This window comes from Pinus tabuliformis, chromosome 8 (assembly GCF_031772625.1).
Source record: "Pinus tabuliformis cultivar Carrire ecotype Pingquan chromosome 8, CPIR1, whole genome shotgun sequence".
Taxonomy (NCBI): Eukaryota; Viridiplantae; Streptophyta; class Pinopsida; order Pinales; family Pinaceae; genus Pinus; species Pinus tabuliformis.
This window is the reverse complement of record NC_142294.1, coordinates 380,125,586-380,148,861: the sequence shown is the minus strand read 5'-3', so window position 1 is coordinate 380,148,861 and position 23,276 is coordinate 380,125,586. Positions and strand designations below refer to the sequence as shown.

At 36.1% G+C, this 23,276-nt stretch overlaps 1 pseudogene across 1 annotated transcript; it reads right to left on the bottom strand.

Annotated features, from left to right (window-relative positions):
• Positions 1–10,479: 10,479 nt before the first annotated feature.
• LOC149235693 (uncharacterized) lies at positions 10,480–21,403 on the bottom strand (annotated as a pseudogene). Its single transcript, XR_016246185.1, has 3 exons — positions 20,585–21,403; positions 20,337–20,491; positions 10,480–11,058 (listed from the first exon to the last, which is right to left on the bottom strand). The product of XR_016246185.1 is annotated as an uncharacterized LOC149235693 (transcript).
• Between the last annotated feature and the right edge of the window lie 1,873 nt (positions 21,404–23,276).

Here is a 23,276-nt window from a genome sequence, read left to right as displayed (position 1 = left end):
CGAATGATAGAGAGGAGCATGGACAATTATTGAATTAAAGGCAAAGCTCAGAGACGTATTATATGTATTTCTACTTTTTAATGAAATGAGCTATTGGTGGAATTTCATAATTGTCTACTTGTAATCTGATCTGAATTAATTTTCGGGGAAGAACTTACTCTTGAGTAGTTGGGCCCACTACCTTGGACGAGGTGCTCCCTTGAACATCTAAAGTAGTTTAGTTTTGTGCTTGTTTATTTGAATTTCAATTGTTGTTCCTTAAAGTAAATTTCATTTTTTTTTAAGTAGTTTGTTGGGTGCTATATTTTCCATATTTGTTGTTTCCTACAATTTCTAGATTTCATTTCATTTACTGCTCTAGATTAGCATTTGAATTATGTTCGGTGCAATAGTTTAAATTTCCAATTTAGTAAGGTGTGGTTTAATTTAGTATTGATTCAAGCCATGTGATTAGCATAATTCTTTTCATGTCATTTACCTTATATTTTTTTTAAATTTAGTATTGTTTTCCAATTCTTACATTTTATTTGTTGTTGAATGAGCTAGATAGTGTAAAACGCAATCATGTAGAACCAGTGTTAGATTTTGGTAGTTCCTTGCATATATTTTGCAGACTTCCTTGAAACAAAAAGTCGTTTCTCGGATTGATAATTAGTGTTTAGGTGAATAGTTGATTTTATAAGCAATTAATTTCCCCATTAGAGATAATGTTAATGAGGAAGATCCCCTTGGATTTCCCATTTAGGACACTAATAAGTGTGTTCATATGAAGAAAATCCATCCATATTTTCTTCCAAAATTCCATGGTATGAGGTCAGAAGAACCAAAAACCTTTTTTTTCTTAATTTGAAATACTTTGTAGATCTTATGTTTAGTTATTAAACACTCAAAATTTGAGATAGTTTCTAGCAACATTGAAGGATAGAGCTCTTAAATGGTTTATGAGTTTAGGGAATAATTCAATAAGATCATGGGATGATATGTAAAGGATATTTCTAAAAAAATATAAAGACTATTATATATATCATGATCTTAGAGAGGAAATATTTATAATGACTCAAAAATAAGATGAGATCCTTGAAGATTTGATAGAGAGATTTGTGTATAATGTTAAGAGGGAAAATCTTAATTTAGGACTTGACATGCTAAAAACCCTCTTACTTGGAACAATCAAAGATTACTGGATTGATATCCTTAATCTAATGGGTAAACAATATATATCTTAATTATCATTTGAAGAAATTTGTGAAATTGTAAGCACATATAAATAGGAAGGTCAAGCGTAAGTAAATCAACATCATGATCAGTAAGTCAAGCTAAACTTGGTAATTTGATAGATCAAATTAAAATAGAATTTCTTAGCAATCTAATTTATCAAATAGATATGTTAAGAATGCAAGATGAGCTAAAAGAGAATGATAAAATTTGTGTTATCTGTGTACAATCACATGGTACTAAAGATTTCCCATCATTACAATGGTTGAAGGAAGTTTACCAAGAGGAAAATGGAGAAAATAAAACACAAGAGAAGTTATGTTATGTAGCTCCAAGAATGCTATGGAAGCATAGTCTACCCGATATGATGCAAGGTCCCAATTCACAATTTCATTGTTATGTACAATAATCTTAAATTAATTCAAACACACCCTTTCCTAGGAAACCTTGTCCATATCAACTATAAAACCAATTTTGGAAACAATGTTGGCAAGGACCTTATAGAAGAAATCCAAAATATCCTCAATATCCTCTATACCAAACTCTATGTTATCCATACCATCCACCTGCACCATAACCACAACTTCAACCACATCCATCTTAAATATCCACTCCCACTCAAATCCCAACAAAATCATTTATGAATCCAAACAATAAAGTAACTCAACCCACTTACAATGTTGAGGTATAAAACTTCCAAACAACTCCTAATCTAGATGGTGTCCCTCTTAGATTAGGAAGAGTATTGCAAAAAACAGATTATCTTTCTCTCATTAAAGAACAACATCTAGAAGAGGAAGATCTAGAGGAGACTAAAGAATCTTGGACCACATTTGATGAAGAGAATTAACTTGAGCTTGATATTGAAGAACTTTAACTATGCTTATCATCAAATTATATATGTGTTCAAGGGACTACTCAACAATAAGTATAATTTTTACATGTCATGGTTGGAGAGTATAGAAAGTGATCTAGATAAGGAAGTGAACCAAGGTCATGAAAACTATATGGAACATTGGTTTCAGATAGTAATTAAGTTGGGGCACCATTCTCCTCTTCAATAGTTCTTGATATTGTCTCAATCAAAGCAATTGATATCTCATATTCTAGTATATATCAAAGCATATATTTCGAACGTACATATCAGTTTATTTTCCATCTTGGCACATACATGGATCCATTGGAATTATTCCTATACTCTAAAGATATTTTTCTTTTTTTCAAGTAGAGTAGGATAGAAAAAGAAATAAAAGAGGAGAAAAGAGAAAAAATAAAATAATAGAAAAAAATAAAATCTGAGGTGAAAATCTCCTTTGAGTCACTTGATATTTGCTCACTAATTGAAAAACTCTATGATGTGTTGAGAAAAAAAGGAAAAGTAAAAAAGGAAACAAGATCCTAGGTGAAAACCTCATGTAGAGCACCCAAGGGGACTTGTAAGTTGAAAACCTCATTGAGGAAGTTAGTAGGCCTAGGGAAAAAAGAAAAAATAAAAGAAGAAGATATTTTTTTATCTAGGTATGCCTCTTTATTTTTATGTAGGTTCTCTCCAACTTGTGATAACAACAACAATAAGTTAGCACCATAGGATGAAAGAGATAAAAAAAACAGGTATCTAGTCAAGGGCAATCAACCTGAATTTTTCACCTCCTGTGCAATATTCTCCAACAAGTCCAAGATCAGGTCATTCCATCTCTTTTCATTCTCATAATTCATCCCCATGCCATTTTTGACCTATCCCTATTCATTTTTAGTACGTTTGGAAAATTTCCTTGAAATGTGACAATAAAATCTTGAAATGCTACATGAAACTTTGTATCTCAGTAAAAAGTTACATCACACACTTTTTTCCAACTTTTCAAGCAAAGGGAGGCACCCATAGGTTTGGAAAAATGTCTTGCACCACCTCCAAGTGTCAAAATGTGGGTCCCATCACCTTAGATTACCTCTATAATTTTGTTGTGATCTTATGTATAGGCTTCTTTTAGAAAAAAGGTACAACATCAAGTTTCCTTCACCAATTTTGCTAGGGGAATGTGTCATTGGGCTCCTAATTTAATGCCTTGTCAATCCCCAATTCAAAATATAGATGTGAGAACTTTCAAAAATGGCCTAAAAGACCACAACAAGGCTCCATAAATTTAAGCTTTTCATAAATAAAAAATTAGATATGATTTTTTTTCACATTTTGAGGAAAAGGAAGCCACCACCATGTCTCTAAGTGTCATCCTCATCAATCCAATCAAGAAGAATAAGAATCCCAACACTTAAAATTTGACATTTTGTATGGGTTAGTTTCTTGCCTCCTGCGGTTGCCACAACTTGACCTTTCTACTTTCCATTTTCCACCATGTCCACCTACAAAAAACTCTTTCCTTATCCCCATGAATTATCCATAGTGGTCACAACTCCAAGAAATGGTTATTTTATGGAGCCTTCATGAATGCTGCAAGAAACTTTCTCTCCTATAGTAGCCTTCAAGGCCACAATAGAGCCACCATTCATTACCAAATACTGAAGAATCAAGGCCAAGAGGGCCTTGGCATCACCAAATTGATCTTGAAAGGACCCTGACAATGAGAAGAAGAAGGTTTTTCATCAATGAAAGAAGAATACTCCATGAAACCAAAATGGAAATTAGATCTCCATGCAATCAAAAATAAAAATGCAATCCTCCAACTAGACCTACAATAATTATTCAGATCCAAGGCAACATCAAGAAATTCCACAATGATGCAAGTGCAAAAACATTATAGAATATTAGCTCGTAGTCCAAGCAATCACCTTTAGAACATCCACCAACTTCTCTACACCCATCTCACTCACTCACTTTTTCCAAGATTTCCCCATCTTTCCAAGTCCCTTTCATCTGTTTCAACCAGTTTTATGAAATGCTACAACAAATCTATGTATTGCTACAGGAAACTGCTGAGCACATAAAGAAGGTGAAAATTTGAATTTTTCCATCTCTAAGCAAGACATGAAGTCTATGGAAGCCCTTAACACCTACCCATTCCATCAACCTTCAATTTTCTCATCATTATTCCACTAAGCACCCACAAAAATTCAACCCCCCACCTCTTTTTCACCTATCACCAGTAGAATAATCCTCTCCAATCACCACTAGCTACCTAACCTTGAATTATTAAAATTTTTGAAATCCATAGTCAAAGGAAATTATGGGCCTAAGGAGCTTATGTGGATGTTAGAGGAAAAGAAACAATCTTGTAACATTTTGCATAAGCTTTATAGGTCCAAATTTGTAGCATCAATCCAATGAGATTTGAAGACCACTATAATCCAGGAGCTCATAAGACAATCTTGAGTATCTACAAGATCTCCTATAGGTAGCTACAACATCCTCAATCACCAATAATCAGCAGTACCATCTGAGCCATAGGAACAACATTTTGACAATATTAACTAGATAAATTTGCAGCAATAATAAACACTGAAGAGCACCTCTAGAAGCAATGAAAGAAATATTGAGGCTTCTAGATTACATAATCGATAGTCCAGGGCCATCCATGACATATCCAACACTCACATCAGTAGCCTTAGCATCACCTGCAAAAACACATCAAGGGTAAGGCTTAGGTATGCAATCCTCTAAACCTTTCCTACGAACTTGTTTTTACACTTGAAAAAATGTTGCAAGTGTATGAAGGAAAAGGTTTTTTTATAGCCAGACTTAGTAGTAGAAGAGCCTTAGACTTACCTAGTAGTTAACTTAACTTTTCTCCAAAGGAAACCCACATGTGTGGGAGATGAATGAGACAAAAGCAAGAAAATAATTGAGAAAGTGGCTTGTCATAATTTAGTCATGATAGAGGACAAGGAGTGCGAAGGGGTTGGTGGGGGCTAGCTCACTTAACTTAAAGAAATCATAGTTTATTTTTCATGCAATATTGATCACATAATAAATAAATAAATAAAATTGAAAATAAAATAAAAATAAAGAATGAATACCCCTTGCAAACTACTTGTTGCAGGATCCTACATGCACTCCTATAGGAGACAAACAAAGTGGTACAAGGAAGGCCAATTTTTCCCAAAAAACCATCAAATCCTTGAGAAGCAAGGTAATTTAGAGGAAATGTAATTAAAAATTCATCCTCTCCAATATTTGGCATATTCCAAAAACACCTCAATCGTCTAGAAAAAGCACTCCACATTTTACAATTTGAACACTCTAGAAATTTACAATTTCAATTTCAATAAGAAAAATAGTTGGATTAATTGAACGTTTGGTTAATAATATGGTTTTTTGAATAGGTCAAGCATTGCATGTTATAATTTTTATTTTCTCAACCTTGAAACAAGACTATTGAAAATTTATTCTGCTATAAGAGCCTCCATTGTACAAGACGCTACTGGGTTCTACAGACCAATGTTATAGGAAGAACAAAGAGTGTTACAAGAAGGTCAATTTTGGATAGAATTTCCATCCAACCCCAAGAAATAGACGAAAGTAATTAGCGAAAGTGTAAGTATGAATTTTCCTCACCACCATTTGATATAAGGACTTGAAGAACCCTTTCAATTCTTACAATAATACCTTGTGCTTTACACAGTTTTAAATTTCAGTAAGGGATATAAGTGAATTATTGAGTATTTATTTCATGAACATGGTAGGATGAAATAATAGAATGTATCAAGCTGCATATTGAATTTTTTCCCCTTAGAATTATCGAACAAGCTTCCTCTTTTGTCTATGTTTCAATAACTTTCATTGCACAAGAAATCTTATGATCCTATAGAAGAAAAGGGAAACTCCTTGTTTGACTCCAATAAAAGTTTATTGAAGCCATGGGAGGAGGATTCATTAGAAGGGAACGTATAGACCCCTCTACAATCCCTCAACGCCCTTATGACAGGCACATTTATGCAAATAATCAATGGCCATGGATAGCTTAGAGTAGAACTATAATGAGATAAGATTGAGGATGAACAATCTAAGAAGGAATTAGAAGAAAGGATGGAGAAGAAAAGGTAGAAATACAAGCTAAGACAAAGACAGAGGAATAAATTGAAGAACATGCAAGCTTCCATCCAACAATAGAACCTACATCCACATAATTATGGGATGTCAGAAAAGACATCAAAGGCATACATGAAGAACAATAGGGAAAGAAGATGAGTAGGCTATTTAGAGGATGAGCAACAATTTCAATAGGGGGGTATGATAGGCCTCCAATTTACATACAAATTAAGGCCCATATGAACTTTCCTAAGCACATTAAAATTTTCCTTCTATACTTAATAATGTACTTTTCAATGTTAATATATTCTTAGGAAGGTTTAGAGAAAATTTGTTTATTACGTGCCTAATATTAAAAATTTTACATAATATTGTGAGAATATTGGGGAGATTCTAAAGATCTGCAGAATGAGAAAGTTTAGGGGCTTTCTCCTTGTTATATGATGGAATAGGATTGAATAATAAATAAATAAAATATTATGGAATTATTGTATATATCTAAAAAACCATTGCTTGAGAAAATCTAGGCATATGTTCCTTGCTACAAGAGAAGACAAAACTCAACATTTAATGTTGTTGGGGACAAGATCCACATTTTTAGGGATTTTGGAGGGGAAAACAATCCTCCTTTCAAGGAGGTTTCTTTCCCCTTAATTTTTATAAATACTAATTCGAATTATCCTCTATGGGAGAGGAATTTTTGGTGTTTTTATAAAGAAAACTTATTGTTTAGTAGTTCTACTTTCATTTCTAGAAGGGATGTACTTTAGTTGATTCTAGTAATGAAGTTTGGTTTCATTTTCAGCTTCTAAGGCTTGGTTTCCTTCATAGGAATCTAAGTATCCTTTGGCTTGGTTATCCCAGGAGCTTCAATGCCCTGCTAGGTATTTTATTTCTCTTCTTTCCAACATTTCTTTGTTTAGTTACATTTAACATTTATGCACTTTGTGTTCATGCTTTATATGTTGTAGGTTAGAGTGATTAAATTATTGAAATGGGTTTTTTTTCCAGGTTATTTAGATAACTAATAGTGTGGTGCATCACTATCATATCTTAGTAAAGCCATTTTCATCATTGGATTACTTAGACTAATTTTCTAGTTCATTATTCTTAAATTTCTGGTGTTAACAGTGAATTTCTGTTGAATTTTAGCACGTGTTAATGAAGCTCTTTTGAGTTGATTTCACTTGTGTTGAAGTCTAAAAAAATAAACTTAATAATTTTTTTTTACCCTACATCATTTTCACTCAATCGGGTTAGGTATTTGGTTACTTATATTAGTTTACAAGTACATTATTGTGAAATTTTTGGTTTTTAGTAGCAAATTTCTATTTTAGCACGTGTTAATGAAGTTCTTTTCAGTTGATTCCACTTGTATTGAAGTATAACAATATTCAAATTACTAAAAAAATTATACCCCACGACATTTCCACTTGATTAGATTAGGAATTTGATTGGTTAACTTGACAAATAGGACTGTTGGAAGTTTGCTATAGTGAAAGAGAGTTTCATGTAGCAGTTTGTTTTGAGCTCTTTCCTTGCCTAGATTCACTCTAAATTCATGGTAGAAGTATATTTATGTCAACCCATGAATTGTATGAGACCATTTTAGTTGACTTGAGGATTGGTTAGGTCACCATTTATCTTCTATATTGCTTACTTATTGAATGTTGATTTTTGAAACTAGTCTAGATTTCCATTCCCGCGATGTACTGTAAGAAAAGTGTGATTTCTTTCCTGCAGAGTAATCTAGGAATTTCCTTTACTACAAAGAAGAATATATTTATTTTACTATCATTTCCTTTCTAGCAATATAGATTTGCTTTTTTGTCATTTACTTATGTGTGATATATATTATTTCAAATAGAATAGATTTCCGTTATTTCATTTACTTTCTAAAAGATGTAGAATTGGTTTACTTGTTGCTATTTACATTTTTCAAATTAGGACTGGCAACTTCCTAGATCTTTGCTCATTTGAATTCGTTTCATTTCCTTCTTTCACCTATATTAAAGGGATTTAAACTAGGAAGAGGAAGGTGTTTGTAGCACATATAGTGTCGAACCCTCTTAAGTTTGTATGCACCCTGGGTTGATAATTAAATCTAGGAATTTCCTTTACTACAAAGAAGAATATATTTATTTTACTATCATTTCCTTTCTAGCAATATAGATTTGCTTTTTTGTCATTTACTTATGTGTGTTATATATTTTTTCAAATAGAATAGATTCCGTTATTTCATTTACTTTCTAAAAGATGTAGAATTGGTTTACTTGTTGCTATTTACATTTTTCAAATTAGGACTGGCAACTTCCTAGATCTTTGCTCATTTGAATTTGTTTCATTTCCTTCTTTCACCTATATTAAAGGGATTTAAACTAGGAAGAGGAATGTGTTTGTAGCACATATAGTGTCGAACCCTCTTAAGTTTGTATGCACCCTGGGTTGATAATTAAATTTCACCCCTTAGGGTCATTCTTATTGTAATACTAGGGGTCATCAACATGATTTTATTTAAATGGTTGTAGAGGAATGAGAAGAACCCTAAACGTTAATGGCGGATAAAATAGAAAAGATTTTAATGTGGAATGTTCAAAACTAAGTCTCATTACAATGGTGTGACAACTTTGTAGCAAGGGTTGTATACTTTTGGATCAAGGTTAGTTTACAAGCCTATAGTGTATTATTTTTCAATATAACAACACAGGTCTTAATCACACATCAAAGAATAATTACTTATAGGAACACTAGGGACTTATAGGAAGTTCAAAACCTCTTATTACCTTCACCGTCTTTTGATATAACAATATTCCTTCCTCTTTTTTATTGTAAAAGATATTTTTATATATACATGAATATGTTTACATCGATAAGTAGAAAAAACTTAGTAAAAAAGATTAAATTTTATATACAATGTACCCCTTTTCCATGGGGAAGCTAAAGCATCCATGAAATCATAATAAGCCATATTACTCCTATTGATGAAAGTATATTTGCCAAAATACCCTCATAAGTAGAAATTAGAACTTTTCTAAATTCAAATAGATTATTATTTATATATGTTTATTAAACCTTATTCACAAATATCATACATGATTTTTAAGAGCTTACATGAGTATGCCACCTTGATTCGATGTTTTATAAGGCTCCCACCCATTCCTCATTTTCTCAAATGGAGAGGCATGTTCAAGGGGTAAAAAATGGTTGGCATGCACATTTCATGAAAGCATGCATTATAATGAAAAATAGAGACTTTTCAAGAGAATTGGAATAGGCATATGTGAACGTGAACATCATCTATATGAGAATGTAACTAGGTTGAGAAGAGTTTCATTTTAAGATTTAGTATTGTAGTAAAAAGGCTCAACACATTCCAAGAAAATGCAAAAAAAAATGATGAAAGAGACAAATCACATGCATTGTCAACGTATTCAACATTGTTGGCTTTAGTCTACCTTATCTGGGGTTGAATTGAACATTTTCATTTTTTCAAACTATTTTAGAAAACCATACCATTATGAACAAGTGCTGCATGCAGCCGGTAGTCCCTGCCGTCAAGCACAAATGAAGCCCTTTTCTGATTTGTGCTCTAGTCTTATCATTGTGATTTGGATGAAGAAAGGCCACTTCGCCTGAACCCCATGTCAAACCGGGTTTTATTTCTAATAGAGTGATTTGGTCCCCTGACATTTCATTAGAGACATGTTTAAATGATACATAAGGGAAGGATGCTCCAAGACAATCATTGCCCACCTCATAAGCATGCCTATATAGTATATGCATACCCAACCATATCTAATATCCACGCATGGTTGAAGGAATTGTGCGACTGAAAGTTCAATTCACTACACAGAGGGTCAATGAAATGATCCAGTTATGCCAAACTCTTCTCTTCAATAAATTGAAAGAAGCAAATAGCTTGCTACAAGTGAAATTTAGAAGCAGGCCTGGTGCTGGATATTGTCCTATGGAGTGAGGAATACATGCCATTACATTGCAGAAAGTGGATTGAATTATGGGAAAAATGGATTTTCATAGGATTCTATTCCAAACTCACTGAAAAGGTTTGCTTCTGTATTCACACTTGCAGACTCATCAGACTTTTGCATCATCAGATAAGAGTGAAAATCGTAGCCAAGAAAAGAACTATTGAGTACATACATAAAATGATATAGAGAAAGCAATGTTGTAAAAATCTCCTTTTAAAACATGTCGAAACAATAGTGAATGTTGTATTAAAAAAAATCAAAGGAGCTACCATATACATATAAATTTTACAGTCAATATAGAAGTAAAATGGTCGAAAAACCTCTTGGATAATAAGTATACATGTCAACTGTCTAGATATTCAATTATACACTGAGAATAACAGAGGTTTTGCATAACTGAGTGTAAAGAAACCCCTTCGAGACGCAAGCCAATACTATCAATCCCAGGCAAGAATTTTGAACTACCGGCAGAAAGGCTTTGCCCACTTGTGTTTCTGGCAGCTGGTGCACTTGGACCATTGTTCATGAGGTTTGCCAAACTGGAACCTTTAAGACCTGTTCGAGAACCTTCATCTGCTGGGGTCTGAGAAACGAGAGCAGGCACTACCGTATTTTCCCTGGACAAATTTGCAGAGGTCTTGTTCTGATAGCTTCCAAGATGAGTGAGACGTGAAGGACTATATACAACTGATCCTGAATTCATAAAGGCAGGGCGTTCCCATTTCTTTGAAGCCATAAAATCAGCATTCGCACCCATTGATGGCCTCGTTGATGTTTGGCATGTGCTGTTGGCCTTGGTGGCTGCATGCCCAGAAGAACATCATCATCATGGTGCCTTCCTCTTCTGTCATCTTTGGACTCAAACCTTGACATCTAGCAGGGATTTTCAAATAACGAACAATAAGGGAAACAGAAAGCAATCTAGAAGGAATTGCACAAGTCACAGAAAATAGAAAAAGATGGATGGTGGTGGTATTTTCTTTTTTCTTCTTTTCTTTCATCATATTATTCAAGTGCCAGAGCTGAGAGTTAACTATTCTAACAAAACAGTGCAAGACTTACACTTGGGCCTTGTTCCTTTAAAACGGGGCGGATGACATAAAGAATGGAACCCTGTTAGTTAACCAATGCCGCATTTATAAAATAACCATGTTGCAGTATATATTTTATTTATTTATAAAATAACCATGGAGCAGTATATTTTACCTCCTGAGCATCTCTATACCTTCATCGATGTTGTTTATCTGCCCATTCCATTGAGCCAACTCCTTAAGAAGCTGACTCTGCAAAGAAATTAAAGGTTTGTCTCTAACATCAAATAAAAAACAAGATCTATTGTATTGTGACATCCGACTGTTAAAGATTTTTTTTTGCAAGGGTTGTTTTTCCAACCCCACCAAATCCCACAATTCCTATAATTCTAGTCTAGCCGCTTTGCTGCTGCAAACGCATTTCCCTTTCAAAATCTTCTATTTTCTGTTCCAAAGCTATTGGATATTTGCACACATGGAGCTTTGTTGGAAACTTTTTCAAGACTCCTTCCACGACCTTTTCCAGGAGCTGTTGCTCGTCCCTAAACAATGCCCAGAGTACAATCGCGAGTCAAAAGTGCCATATACGTGATCCAATAAATTAAATCTAAAGACTAGCAAATTAAAGTTAAGACTGACAGAGAATTGCTGTTGGTCATGTAAACAGCCCAGGTCCAAACATCAGCAGGTGTAGAGCCTTTGTGTTTAAATGTTAGGGGAGTTGTTAAATAAGTATAAGTATTAATATTGTGACTGCAATTTTTTTTGAAAAGCACTTTAGTCAAGAATGTGATGTACAATGTTGTATACTTGAATAACCAAAAATAAAAAAATGAATCGCACAAAATATGTTGTTAAATAAATAACAAAAATTAAAGAATCAGCCTCACAAAATATGTTGTTAAATAAATAATAAAAAATCAAGCACACAAAATATGTTGTTAAAGCAACCAGGCAGAGAAAATTATAATGTAGGATGTAATTTAATTGTACACTTCAATAACCAAAAATAAAAATCAATCCACAGCATATTTTACTGTATGAATAAAATTAAAATCCAATAAAAGTAATGCCACAAAAATGGATGTGATAAAATTAAAATCCAATAAAAGTAATGCCACAAAAATGCTCACATCCATAGACTGAAGCTTAATGTTCTACATACAGATCAAACTGATTCAAAGTGTTTGCATTTTCCATGGTTTTAAAAAGCATAAATTTTTATTGAAACAGGGTAGCTGCAATTTTAACTTAACTATTATTTGTAAATTGCAATGTGGATAGCTTAAAAAGAAAAATGGGTGCGCATTGTTCGGACAGATCGAGGTTGATGAGGTTAAATATCAAACTTGAACTGCTGGTAAGTCTCACCTAATTGTGTAGAAATCGTTTTCAAAACCATTGACAATGGTGTGAGGACATCTGCCGCTGCTGATACAACAATACACCTTGTAATTTACGTGATATATACATATATATGTATGGTTTAACAAATAAAATTGCACCATGTAATGTGATTTATGCACGACATCTGCCTCTGCTGATACAACAATACACCATGTAATTTACGTGATATATATATACATATGGTTTAACAAATAAAATTGCACCATGTAATGTAATTCATGCTTTAACAAGTAAAATTGTTGACTGACTGTTTAAAAGAAAGAAAGAGTTCAAAAAATCCATCCATTAGAAACAAACAATGCAAACATATCCGTGGCCACTCATCTATATGGTCAAAAACTTAATGTTCAGCTCACCATTATTCAAACTCAAAACGACCATCCATCGTTCGTTCTATCGATCACAATAACCAAACAGAGACACAGAGTCTCATATGATGACGATGGGTCAGAAAACGTACCACTTATAATCGAAATACATATAACCGGAGAGCTAAAGATTGAATGGCATTGCATGATAGTGCCTGCTCATGCAATCGAAATACATAATGGGAGACGGCATCGACGCATATATAGTCCCTAGTAATACTGCCCTGCCGCAATCGAAATACATAATGGGAGACGGCATCGACGGATATATAGTGCCTAGTAATACTGACAAACAGAAACAGAACAGGAGGTACTGCAATTAGCAGGTAGACGGGGGAGGATTTAATTAGCTAGTGAAAGCTGGCACCCATATGATGGGAACAGAACGAAGAGGATGAGCCATTTCGCAGGACAGCTTGAGAACCTCAGACAAATCAACTGGATGTTCAGCATGAGGTAGCCATTGAAAATGATGGAGCAGCTTAGCCACCCAGAGGTTAACAGTGGCAAGGCCCAGAGCCTTCCCCGGGCACACACGACGGCCAGCCCCAAAAGGCTCAAGCCTCAGATCATTACCCCTTACATCCACATCTTCCCCGCCTTCCGACACCACAAACCTCTCTGGACGGAACTCATGAGGTGATTCCCAAATGCTGGGGTCGTGAGTAATCGACCACATATTCACCATGGCAGTCGTGCCAGCCGGAACACACATTCCATCGCCGATAGGAGCGGTCCAGGCGGATGCATTGGCAGCGCCTCCTTTACCACAGCCTGCACGTAGGGCTGGCCTAAGTAACAGTTAATAGGATATGAAATTCCATGATAAATATATACCACTGTAATAATAACAATTGTGAACAGATTATAAAAGATAATAACCACAAGCCAAAGAAAGCCATGAAGCATAACAACAAAAGGGTCTTTTGTACTATAATGCGGGAGAATGCCATAGAATCAACCTGAAAATACCAAACGTAAAAGGTAATTTTAGTACTGGAGTGGTCTTTAGTACTAAACTAAAATGAGGAGGATACCATAGAATCAACCTGGAAAACACCAAAGGCAAGGTAATCTTAGTAGTGGAGTGGCCTTTGGTACTAAAGTGAGAAAATACCATAGAATCAACCTGGAAACACCAAAGGTGATGTTAGTATTGGAGTGAAAGAAGATCAATTGCATCAACTTGGGGTCACAAAAGGTGATGTTAGTACTGCGCTACAGAGATGCTACGGCATCAACAAAGGGGGCTTACACCACAAAGACAGTTTTTAGATTGGCAAAGTTTCTATTACATGTTGAAATCTAATTTCAACTCCGTGCGTACCTCACCCAAAACCGCCAAAGCGAAACCGGAAACCCGCTTAACTTTCTCGGACCGCCTTCCAGCGAAAAGCAGTTTCCGTATACTTGGCTCCGATGGGATTTGGTGCAGACGCGTGTCACACACTTGACATCAGCCAACGTCATTTTATCGGGCATTAAAGTCCTGCTGCAAACTGCCTTCCGATATCCACTCCAGCCGTCCGATCTCCTTGCGTGTTGTCAGCCGTCGATCTCTTGAAGGTGCACGGGCCTGCGTCAATTTAAAGTTTGCGTGGATTGAAAGTTTTGTGGTTGACCGCCATGGAGGAAACGACATGGCTTTAATGCATTTACGTAGGATTAGGTGGAGGCCCTTTTAAATGGATATGGGCACGTTATTATATTTTTATATATGCATGTACGTAGTTTAGGTGTGGGTCTTTAATGTTAGCATGGGCCACGTTTTTTTTATGTATATTTTTTTATATGTTATGTAAGCCCGCGCCCTCAAATATAAGTGAAGTAAAAAAAAGTCAATGAGTAGTTGGTGTGTCGTTGCACATGGTGATATGTAAGAACGTAGCAGCGAAAGACTAGTGAGCCTGTGTGCATAAATTTTGCTATGTATTGACCATTTTTGTATGAGAGCTTGGGGAGCCAAAAAATGAGAGTGCGTAAAAATAGTTTTTTGCTGCAGCAAAAAAAAGTGTGTTGACTTGCATCGTAAAACTATGGTGCAGTAAAAAATGAAAACCATGTATTGACGCACAGCAGTGCATGAGAAGAAAAAGGTGGGTGCACATCTGTAATTTTTTTATTAACTGGAAGTGAAGAAAAGTAAAACACCGCAAGTAGGGGAGGCATATAATTTTCTTGGGTAAGCATGTGTAAATTTTGTTTTTACAGTAGCATGTAAAAGAAGGTTTTTACACCAGTAAATGTAGAAGGGGTTTTACAGCAGTAAACCCAGCACAGTAAATTCTCAGGAGGAGACAGAGTAGTTTTTACTGGTTGAAATATTTTGGTGAATCCCTCTCAGCAAAGAGGATGAATGTGTATCAGGCATGTATTTGTATCAGGCATGTATTTTAATGAATAGAAATGTTTTATGGCTGTGTAATGCTGTGTTATGAGTATATTTGTTTTTAAAGCTTCCCTGTGCAAAAGATCCTGGAACAGTGGAAACAGAGCATTGGCTTTGTGGTGTCTGTGTGTTTGGTTTTGGTATTTTCTCCATTCAAAAATATCCAACAGTGGTATTGGAGCTAGTCCAGGCTCTTTGATGGTGACAGAGCAGGTTCATGCTCTTTGAAGACTCAAAGAAGCTGAAGGAAGGTGTTGTTGCAGCAGTCAAACCTCTCCAGCAGTGTGAAGTTTCAGCCAAAGGGATTCAGGTATTTCTCAAGTTTTTGAGTTATTATTGAAGACAGTCAGTTGTTTTAAAAAAAACACAGTCAAGTATTTAAAGCCTAGTTAAGAATGACAAGGTCAAAGAAGAAAGCCTCCAAGCCTGCTAAAAATGTGTCTCCCTCCTCTACTAAACTAGAAGGCAATCCATTAGAATACATTCTATTTGAAACCCCAAAGTTTGATGGAAACTTTGATGTATGGGAAATAATGATGAGGGCTTTCCTAATGTCTGAGGGGATTGAAGTCTGGGAGTCAGTGATTGATGATAGCAAGATGGATAAAGAATCCATGGAGTATGATGCACAAGCAGCAAAGACTATCTTGGATGGACTGCCTGATTCTGTGAAAAAGAATCTAGGGAAATATTCATCAGCAAAGGATATTTGGGACAGACTGCATGACCTTCATGCAAAGGGAGCACTGACCATGACAATGAGTCAAGAAGAACCCATCATAGAAGCTGAGAATGAAAAGCTTGACCTCATCAAGCTTCAAGTAAAAGAAAGGGATGAAGAGCTAGCCAAGCTCAAGAAGGAGCTTGACCAATGCAAGAGGAAACATCATGAAGAAGTCATGTCTATGACAAATCAGCTGAGTGAAGCAAAGAAGCAGGAAGACGCCTTGTCAAGTCAACTTGAACAAAGGCACAAGAGACTGAACAAGCTTGTAGAAGAGATTGGACAGTACAAGGTAGAGGTCTCCTCCCTTAAGTCTGAACTACAAGAGGCCAGGAAGCAGGCACAAGAAGCTGAAAAGAAAATGAAGAGCAGTCAAGCAAAAGATGAAGAAATCTCCAAAATGAAGACAGATATTATCTCCTTCAAAATAGTAGCAGCTGAAGCTACTCGTAGCAAGGAAGAAACTGAGGGACAACTAGCAAAGAAAAACAATGTATGTGAACAGTTAGAAGAAGAGATTGTCCTCCTCAGGAAGAAGGTTGAAGGGATGAACAAGATCATGAAGAGCTCTCAAGCTCTGGATGACATGCTTAGCTATCACAGATCCCCATTTGATAAATCAGGACTTGGGTATGTAGGTGAATCCTCAAACAAGGATGAGGATGCTCTAAGCAAAGGAGATGTGAAGAAGCCAGAAAGAAGTGGTGATGCTCCTAGTTCCAGCAAAGGCAAGGAGAAAAATGAAGGCAGCAATAGAAGAAATCCTACTCCAAGTAGAAAATCAGCTCCAAGAAGAAATGTAGCTGATGTCAAAGAGGTAAGAGGCAATGGTCATCAACATAGGATTTCCAGGCAGCAAGGCTTCAGAAGTACATCAAGGAAACCTCCATCTCCCAGGTACCAAAGTTCATTTTATGGTTATTGTTATGCTTGCTCAAACTTTGGTCATATGGCAAAAGACTGTAGAGCATTTCATGGAGATAGATGTTGTGGTCCTCGACAACCTCCAAGAAACAATTTTAGAAGAAATCATGAAATGTTATTCATGAACAATGTTGAATGTTTCAAGTGTCATAACATTGGGCATATGGCACGTGACTATAACTTGACATGGGCTCTTACACAAGCTAGACCCATGCAAAAGAAGAAAGTTACACAAGTATGGAGAAAGAAGGAAAGGCAATCTGAAAACTCCTTGAACTCCCCAGTGGATCTAAATTTGTTTTGAGAAGAGTCTGCCAAAAGAAGACAAGCATACACTAAAGGGGAGCTTGAATTTTTTTTTGTTTGCTGAACTGTATTAACAGTCATTTGTTGATGGAGGATGTATTGCAGCGCAACAGTTGCAAATGAAATCTTTGTTAAACCCTCTGAAAGGTAATATGCAGCAGTGATGAAATCAGCAATGTTTTTGCTTTGTTTTTATGCAATATGCACAGAAATGCATAAAGAAGAAAAGATGGCAGCGCTGAAATGTAAAGAGCAGCAGCGAGATAAGAGAAAAATGCAAAGCATGGAGACCCTCACAGCAGTGGGAAGACAGAACATAAAACAGCAGTTTGGATTTTTTTTTGGAGCACATGGATTAGAATGAACAACAGTTTAATTTTTTTTTGTGGTGCACATGCATTGAAATGCATAGCAATGGAAGGTAGTTTCCTTTTATGTAGTATGAGAGAATATACTCACAACAGAGTGAGTATAATTCACAGCAGATGAAATATTTTGTATTGGGAATGAAAATGCAAACCAGTGAGAAGAAAATGAGAAGAAGGCAAAAACGCAGCAGAGCGTAAATGCCCAGTGGCTGAGAATGCAATGAAATTCTTTCACACAGCAGTAAAAAAAAGTTGTAATTTTTTTTATGCAATGCAGCATGCAAGGAAATGCATAAAGAAAAACATGGACAACAGATTTTTAATGCACACTGGATGTATAAGAATGTGTGTGGCAGCAGAAAGCCAAATGAATTGCACAGCAGTGCATTGTGTAATTAAAAAAAATGAAACTGAAGATTGTGTGAAGCAAGGGTGTAAAAAGTAACAGCCCGTGTTATTTTTGTGTGGAGAATGAAGTGCCAAGAGTATGGGCACAACAGTATGATGAAACAAAAGGCAGCCATAGTGCAAATTGCAGAGGCAACGCAGCAGCAAATAAAAACCCAGGGATGACAGTCTATGGTTATGGGTATGGACAGCAGTGAATATGAAAAATGCAGCAGCAAGAAGTTATGGACAGCAGCATGATGGCAAGAAGGAGAAGCACACAGCAATGCAAATAAAAAAAATGCAGCAGCAAGAAGTTTTGAACAGCAGCACATGCAAAAGAAATTTTCCTTACAGCAGTAAAGGTAAATGTAATGAATTTGTTGTTCATTGAATTGAAATGCAATATATGCAACAGCAGTGAGTGTAAGAAATGTTTACACACAGCAGTGTAAATTTGTAAATTGGGACAGTGTAATTGTTCCAGAAAAGACAGAGTATTATGTCTTTGAAGAATGCACAGCAATGCAGAGTTTGCAAAGAAATGTAAGTGAAGTGCAGCAACACAACAGCAAGTGTAGACACAGCAGTGTGGGATAGACACAGTAAAGAAGATGGCACAGCAGTGCAGCAGAGAATATGCAGCAGCATAAAAGAATATTGTAATGAGTTTGCACACACAGCAGTGCAATGATTGTTTGTTTTGAAACTGCATGTAAAGCAGTGTCTGTTTGTAATCCCTCTGTCATGAGGAAGGTGCTCTTAAGCACAGTTTCAGGTTAATCCCTCTATTAAGAGGAAGACAACATTGTTTGTTTATGAACTGCATCAGAAGCAGTTGGTGAATCCCTCCATGTGAGGAAGTGCTTGGGTAAGATTGAACGCCCAGCAGTTGAAATTAAAGGGGAGTGTTGAAATCTAATTTCAACTCCGTGCGTACCTCACCCAAAACCGCCAAAGCGAAACCGGAAACCCGCTTAACTTTCTCGGACCGCCTTCCAGCGAAAAGCAGTTTCCGTATACTTGGCTCCGATGGGATTTGGTGCAGACGCGTGTCACACACCTGACATCAGCCAACGTCATTTTCTCGGGCGTTAAAGTCCTGCTGCAAACTGCCTTCCGATATCCACTCCAGCCGTCCGATCTCCTTGCGTGTTGTCAGCCGTCGATCTCTTGAAGGTGCACGGGCCTGCGTCAATTTAAAGTTTGCGTGGATTGAAAGTTTTGTGGTTGACCGTCGTGGAGGAAACGACATGGCTTTAATGCATTTACGTAGGATTAGGTGGAGGCCCTTTTAAATGGATATGGGCACGTTATTATATTTTTATATATGCATGTACGTAGTTTAGGTGTGGGTCTTTAATGTTAGCATGGGCCATGTTTTTTTTATGTATATTTTTTTATATGTTATGTAAGCCCGCGCCCTCAAATATAAGTGAAGTAAAAAAAAGTCAATGAGTAGTTGGTGTGTCGTTGCACATGGTGATATGTAAGAACGCAGCAGCGAAAGACTAGTAAGCCTGTGTGCATAAATTTTGCTATGTATTGACCATTTTTGTATGAGAGCTTGGGGAGCAAAAAAATGAGAGTGCGTAAAAATAGTTTTTTGCTGCAGCAAAAAAAAGTGTGTTGACTTGCATCGTAAAACTATGGTGTAGTAAAAAATGAAAACCATGTATTGACGCACAGCAGTGCATGAGAAGAAAAAGGTGGGTGCACATCTGTAATTTTTTTATTAACTGGAAGTGAAGAAAAGTAAAACACCGCAAGTAGGGGAGGCATATAATTTTCTTGGGTAAGCATGTGTAAATTTTGTTTTTACAGTAGCATGTAAAAGAAGGTTTTTACACCAGTAAATGTAGAAGGGGTTTTACAGCAGTAAACCCAGCACAGTAAATTCTCAGGAGGAGACAGAGTAGTTTTTACTGGTTGAAATATTTTGGTGAATCCCTCTCAGCAAAGAGGATGAATGTGTATCAGGCATGTATTTGTATTAGGCATGTATTTTAATGAATAGAAATGTTTTATGGCTGTGTAATGTTGTGTTATGAGTATATTTGTTTTTAAAGCTTCCCTGTGCAAAAGATCCTGGAACAGTGGAAACAGAGCATTGGCTTTGTGGTGTCTGTGTGTTTGGTTTTGGTATTTTCTCCATTCAAAAATATCCAACATTACAGGTAAAATAAACAAAAGCTCTAACTCTGTTCCTAGCCATTAGTAGCGTTGAGAGATAAGGGTTTCCGCTACCTTAATTCCACCCGAACTCTCTGAAGTATCCTGCAAGGACTCTCTAAGGCTCGAAGTGGAAGTTTCCCTCTTCTTCCCTCCTGTTACTGATCTATTGCTGCCCAAAGCACCCATGCCACCATGTATGCCTTCCCACTTTCCACACGACATCCTCTCTGCGAAACACACCATCATTTTACATTCTTTAATCAGATAAAAACAAGAAACCAAAAGAAAACCTCTCGCTAAGATGAGAAGTAAAGATTAACCTGATCCTGGATCTGAAGAACAAGGAGCAGCTGCTGCTACTGCTAAACCGAGATGCCCTGAGAGAAGCCTGCTGCCCGCTGAGAAGGATCCATGGTCGATTCCGTCTACGACGCCTGTGCTCCTGGAGGCCTCCTCATGTCTAGCTGTAGCAGTAGCACCCCATGATTCGCTGCTGAGGAAGCTCATGCCAAGAAAGTCATGGAACACTGCCTTCCCTTCGCCCACCATGATGACATTACACGGAACATCCTAGGCTGCCATGGATGGAACCTCAGCTACCACATGATGGACAGGAACAATCGGATCAGTCCCAGTATCAACGGCTTGTAAGGGAAGAATACATAATATCAGACATTCAGCTCCAAATATTTGTCGTTCCCTGTTTTAGGACAAGAGTCTTTCTACGAATAACTGAACAATCAGTTACCTTGAACCCTCGGCTCAAATTACAAAAGTGTTGAAATACAAGAAAATAGATGACATTTACAAATACACAACATAAGTACTATTTTCATGTAAATCCCAGCACTGGGTCTGGAATAGAAACAACACAGTAACCGGAAGAGGGTTTGACTGCTGGCCATCCCTTCTAAAAGTATAGATATACATAATCTTTTAAAAACCCCCTGCTTAATAATGTCGCTAGGGCCACAACTATGAATGAACTTAAACAACTAACTTAGAATATGTCCATTTAAATGTCAAGTTGGTGCTGGCGAATATGGAGGAACATAGCATGAAAACCCTAAAGCCAATTTCAACCCTCGCAGGTGTCAAGAAGTACCTGTAAGAGAAGTTTTCTATTAACTTCCTCTTCTCAACGTGAGAGTTCATATAGAAGCCGAATAACAGTAAATCAAAAGAAATTCTTGCAATGACCAAAACCAATTAGGCTTAAACTCATGAAAACCACCCAGTATTTAGAGAACTCATGGAAAACCCTGTAAATTCATTGAAATTTAGCTTGCCTTGGTAAAAATAAGCAATCCTCGACCCAACGGTGACCTGTAGCAATTAATTCCCTTTAGCCCTTTCACGAGTTAAGGGAAAAGCTGAATATATATTCATAAGCATCTTCTGGTGACCTCCAGAAACAAAGGGCGCAACTCATTACATCTCGCAGCAGAACTTTGAACCTGTTGCAGTTAGGATGAGTCAAGTGTAAACTAGGATTAAAGAAAACAATCCCTCATTAACAAAAACCAAGCACAAAACTTACTTGTCCCATGTCTGAAACTGTGACACCAGAGTTGTGTAGTTGCAGGTTTTGGGCAGACAGAACGAACCACCATGCACAGAGAAACCTCGCCGTCCAAGGCAACAACAAATGAGCACCAGGTTGAGGGTTTGGGGATTCAAACTGTTTACCGGAAAATTGATAGCCCGAGCGAGAGACATCTGGCAAACTGGCTGCATGCAAGGTGCTCATGCAGGGCACGGAGAGTCACCATAATTTTCCAGACTTTGGATAAAATACAAATTGGAAATGGTATATAAAATGACAGAACTTTGGTTAAAATAGTATTGCCACAATTTTCTTGCATCGGGTCACGTGAAGCCTGCAATAAGAGGTACAATGCGCTTTCAGAGTTAAAACTTTGGATAAAATTTAAGTGAACAAAATTGCTACGATTAAACTATGGTTAAAACACAAAAAAACATAAAAAAAAAACGGTCAACGGATGGATTAATAGGCGGTCAAACGTTCGATCGAACGCTATAGTCCGGGCAGGGACTAATAATAGTTTAGGTTTATATATATATATATATATATATAAACACACAAAATTTTAAGATACTTTAAAATATTGGGAATGTCGTGAGTAGATGTTAGAAATAAGATATATATCATATTATAATAGGTCTCTTATTATATGCTTGAATCCATGTGGAGATCAACATTAATTATGATTTTCTTTTAAAATTTCTATGGATTCACGTATTGCATTAAGATAATACAACTTTATAATGTCAGAACTATTAACAAACATGATATATTCATAACCCTTTCCCTCAAGAGTGGTACGATGTAAAAGGTAAAAGGGGCCTAAATCAAAACCAAAACATTAATATTGGCCATAATAAAAGTATTTGGATTATGTAGAACGAAAATAAACATTTCCATAGTAGGATGAAATTCTTTCCAAGAAGCTCTAATTGAGGAATCAACTCTCAAAGAAAACAAGATTTATATTATGGTCCTCCCATGATTAATTTCATCGAAAATTAAATCCCTTTGGGAGGAATAAAGACCACCACATGCATATCAAAACACAGATTTTGAAAAGTATTCAGAAATCCGTTCAAATCTGGGCAATTAGGATTATATTTTACAAATAGTCCCTTTAGAACTGTCTCTATGGAGAAAAATGTTTTTGGTGGGTTAATATTATGAAATCAAGGGTAAGAAATCTATAAATGAGGATGGTGAATCTTCTTTGAGGATAAATTCTCCCACATTCCATTTTTTGTTGTTTACCTTCCCATGATAGGTTAAGGATGGTTTCTCATTAGAAATTTGATGAGATTTCTTTCAAAGTAATTATTGAATAATAATGTAAGATATATTTTTCTGAATAATTCGATACACATACATAATGTATATTTATTATTTCTTATGAAAGATAAAATATAATATTCTTTCTTTTGAGAAAAAAATGAAACAATTTTTCAAAAACCTAAAGCATGCTC